We start from the raw sequence: 4,891 nt of genomic DNA, 5'->3' as shown, positions 1-4,891 counted from the left end.
CTTCTGTGTTCTCTCTCTTTATATGAGTAAGGTGATACTGCAGTGGTGTTGAACACTCACCAAAGTCTTAAAACAATGAACAAACACTTTTGGTATCCGAAAGCGAGATGGTGGGGAAAGTTTTTGTTGTTGAGTTTTAAAACAACAAAATTGCTAAAATATTCTGAATGTGAAGGTATGACTGTGAGGCCTGACACTTAGAAATGTTCGCTCTGAAGAGCTACACGATAAAAAAAAAACATTAACAAAGTAAATGCACTGAAAGAGCTAAAGATTTAAAAAAAAAAACAGTGTTACATAATGAAGATTGTTGCACCTGAAAGGCTGTGAAGAGAAAAACTTAAAATATATTATTGCCGTGACATGGACATGTTAACCCTCATCAGTACATGTGGCAAAACCTACTTAATCCATACACTTGAGGTCCAGCTGGACCCCAGTTGTATTTAATCTTTTTCACATTTCTGTATCTGTCCATATCCTCTCAATATATATTTTCCTAAAACATGTCTAGAGATACAAATATGAAAGAAACAATGAAATTACTATTGATGATTACTGATGTGTATTGCTTACAATATTAGTGTAAGAACTCCTGAACTGAAATGAAACAAAATGCAACTGAAGCAGTCATCACAAGAGCAACATAACACAAACACACATTAATAAAAGATACACAGTCTGGCTGGGGTCTGGCTGGGGTCCGCATGTACCCCAAATGATTTTTCTATATATACACCACAAACCTGGTTGGAATCTAATCAGCTTTGGTGTATGTGATGGCAACTATGTGGGTGAGAACTACCTAAAGGGACTGAAAAATCCAACTTAAAAATCAAAAAAATATGACAAATTATATGCCTCTGGGGTCTACATGGGCCCCAGGTGTACTGATGAGGGTTAAACAGTCGGACTGCGGAGTGAACAAAGGCCCTGCAGTAACGTTTTTTCCTGTAGCAGTCTCTTGCTGAAAGAGCTGTTTAAGATCCCCACAGTCTCCTGCAGGGCGTGAGAGTTGTCCATGATGGATGTCAGCTTCTCTAACATCCTCCTCTCACCCATGTACTCAGTCGAGTCCAGAGGACAGTCCAGCACAAAACTGGCCCTCCTGATTAGTTTGTTTAATTTTCTTCAGTCCCTATCTGCAGTTCCATATCCTTCGCAGATCACTGTAGCACAAGATTGCAGAAGCAACCACAGTGTCATAGAAGGTCTTTAACAGTGTCCTGCAAACTCCAAAGGACCTCGGTCTCATCAGCAGGTGGAGACGACTTTGGCCCTTCTTATATGGGACATCTGTGTTATGCTTATTATTAGTGTCTGATAAGAGGCATTGGACACCCCTTCTGTTTATAGATGGCTGTTTCAGTTTTTAAAAAATGGATTCCTTAATTCATCTCTCAAACTTTTGAGCCTGGTGCAACACAGGAGAGCTTGCTTCTCAAGTCAAGGTGCATTAGTCCACCTACTTCTGCAGGATAAGAGAACATTTCTGAAGGTTGTGTAAAGGTTTCACAAAGTTACAACGAACCTTCAAGAAATTTTTAGGAAACGTTTCCTGAAGGTGTTTGCTCTGAGTAAAGTGAGTGTTAAATTACACAACAATTACACTGTTGCATACCCTCTCTTCTTGTGTTTTTCTCCTTCATTCCTCTCTTTACTCCTCCCATGCTCTCAGGTGCTCCTCTCCCCAGTAACAGACTGGTGGTTCTGAGCCTTTCTGCTGCCTCAGTTCTCTGATACTTGTTTATTTTTTCCTGCTTCCTTTTGATGATGGCAGTCTCTATGGTTTTGTTTGTTAGGTTAGACAGTTTACTTTTTCAATAGGAATAGCTCATCAGCAAGGAGTTTGTGGAGAACAAGAACTTCATTCATTAGAGACCTGTGGACAAAGTTAATTAGCAGTCTTGTCAGACATGGCGACAAAATGGCTTATTTTGTTGTAACATTTGTATGCAGTGAGACAAGCACTGTCATTGAAATAGATCAATCACTGGTAAAAACAGATTGACTGGCTTACTGCATGATCCATATCTGCATCAAAATTTTAAATTCCCAGCGTGCTGGACTGGCAGCCCAGAACTTGTTGTTTCTTGTAGTCAAGGGGATGTTGAAATTATACTCATTCGAGGTGAGCTGTGCCATGTCTGGAGAGTGGACGAGAACAGCTGGCAGCAGGGAGAGGAGATAAAAGTCCACATTCAAAGACAGATAGTTTCCAGCAGCATTTAGTCTGAAGGGAATCTCACAGAAACAAACTGATTTATTCAAAAATTCTCAGACATACATATGGCACTGTACACAGTGTAAAATAGTTTAAATTATGACAGGGCAGCTTTAAAAAATGCTGTACAGGCGATTTGTGAGCTTTGTTCATTTTATCTAAATTCTCCTGTAAATTAGCATCAGATTAGTTTGGCACTGTACATAAATCAGAAGACCAAACCTGCCCCTCTGAAAACTATGTAAACACAGAGAAAACACTGAAAAAAATGCAAATACAATAGTATAGTATATTAGTATACTAGACAACAGTGTCTATTACTGATCCATCAGATATTCAGACTGTCAGGGCTGAAACTTCTGGACAGGTGTTATTTTAAAGAATTAAATGTGTTTCTATGCTTGAACTACATTTTGTCTGCTGTTTATCATGTGTAATCTGGATGTGTTAGACTCTCTGACTAATAAACATCACCATCAGTCACATGTGTAGAATAAACCTTAAAAGCCAACATATATGAAATTAAAATATCTGTAAAACAACCTAAAGAAAACATTTGTCTCAAGCACCAATCCGCTGTCAGAGAGCCAGATGTTTTCCCATCATACCCTAAAGCCGTGCAGTCATTGGAGAGCAACTGCAGCATTTCATGATATTATTGCTGCTTACGTGTAGAGGGAGATAGACGTTAAGTTAGCTCTCTGTGAGGCAAGGAAAACAGGATCCAGACCTGGGAATTTTACAGCCTGGTGTCTGAAACTTTTGTTTGTTGCAATAGCCTGGACTGCGTGAGGTCTCTGTGAAGACTTCTACCGCCAGGAGTGACCGTGGCTGTGGGCTACTAATGTGGATTCTCCATTCTCAGGCAGGATTGCATGCCTTTCTACACCAGTAAGATTTTTCCATCACGTGTGACTGGGAAGACAACTTCTGAAAGTGACATTGGGCTGAGCTATTGTGCACAACTAAATTAAGGGACTAAAGCTGCAACAAACCTTTTATTCTGGCCAGATTTTTTTTTTATGTTTTTCTTTTTGGGGGGAAATTGAAAAAAATGTATGTGCATTTGGAACATCTCAATAATAATTTTGGTATAACGGAATAGTTGGTTTGAGTCTGTTTGTTATTCTCAGTGTGAAGTCACTCATTTTCTACTGCCTAAGACTAATAAGTTATTCTGTTTAAATATATGGTCTTCACCCTCGAACCAGGACATCACCAACTAACTATGGTAATCCCAGACCTTGAGGTTTATTTTTGCAGTTTTGTAGAGACCCGGTTACACATAGCTAGCCGAAAGAGATTAGTAGTGGGAAATAAGTGATCATCTACAGCATACCTGCATGTGATCCCTTATCTCTTTTCACTCATTGCAGATGAATAAAGTAGTGTTGATTAGAAGGCATAGTATGGTATGTAGTGAAATGAGATGAGCCTCGGAGGGTCAAAGACTCTAATTCAAAACATCTCATTATATTCTGACATGACAGGATTCCAGTTTGAGATATTTTAAGCATCAGTTTAACTTTCCATATTCCAGAAGCAGAATGGGAGGTAGAGACTTCAGTTATCAGCTCCTCTGTTGTGGAATCAGCTCCCAGTTTGGGTTCAGGAGGCGGACACCCTCTCTGCTTTTAAGATTAGGCTTAAAACTTTCCTCTTTGATAAAGCCAATAGTTAGGGCTGCTCAGGATCAGCTGAGCTGCCCCTTTGTTATGCTGCTATAGGTTTAGACTGCTGGGGGATTCCCATGATGCACTGGGCTCCTCTCCTCTACTCTGTCTATACTGTTAAATATCACCATCACATGTCACTAACTCTGTGATTCCCCTGAGGTCTGGAGCTACACATTCCGGATCTACAGCTGCAGCCCTCACCACCTGCCAACCTGCCATTCCCTCCAACACCTCATGATATCCCCACCCCGCTCATTCCTGCTCTCACCCTACCGGTTGAGGCAGATGGCCAGCTTTTTTGTTCTCTGTCTATAGTTCATAAGATGTGTACCTTAGTATGCTCAGCGCTGTGAGATGACATGTGTTGTGAATCTGCACTATGTAAACTGAACTGGATTTGTTATGATTTTAGTTAAAGATATCTACAATGTCATTGTGACTCGTTCAAACTTCAAGTCATAATTCAGATATCTGCAATTCACACTGTGGATACCAGCAGCAGAATCGTAGATATGTGTGACACAAATGATCTTCATAACAAGAATGCTGTGGATATTTGAAATGTTCTTTTTGACTAGGACAACCCGAATTGTGGTTATTTGCCACACCTGTTTAGTCTTGCTGTTAAATGTTAAAGCGGGCATAGTGGCTTGGTAGCATCGTCTCCTCGCAGCTCCAGGATCCCTGGTTTGTGTCCCAGCCCGGGACTGCGTGAAGATTGCATGTTCTCCCTCTGCATGCGTGGGTTTTCCAAAAACATGCTGAGGTGAATTTGTAATTCTAAACTGTCTGTAGGTGTGAATGTGAGTGTGCTTGTTTGTCTCCATGTGCAGCCCTGTGATAGACTGGTGACCTGTCCAGAGTGTTCACTGAATTCGCTATAAGTCAGCTGGGATAGACTCCAACCCCCCACGACCCTAATGAGGACTAAGCGGTGTATAGATAGTGGGTGGATGGATGGATAAATGTTACAGCATACATTTTGTCTCTG

This window comes from Amphiprion ocellaris, chromosome 4, assembly GCF_022539595.1.
Source record: "Amphiprion ocellaris isolate individual 3 ecotype Okinawa chromosome 4, ASM2253959v1, whole genome shotgun sequence".
NCBI classification, from domain to species: Eukaryota; Metazoa; Chordata; class Actinopteri; family Pomacentridae; genus Amphiprion; species Amphiprion ocellaris.
This window is presented reverse-complemented; position numbering follows the sequence as displayed.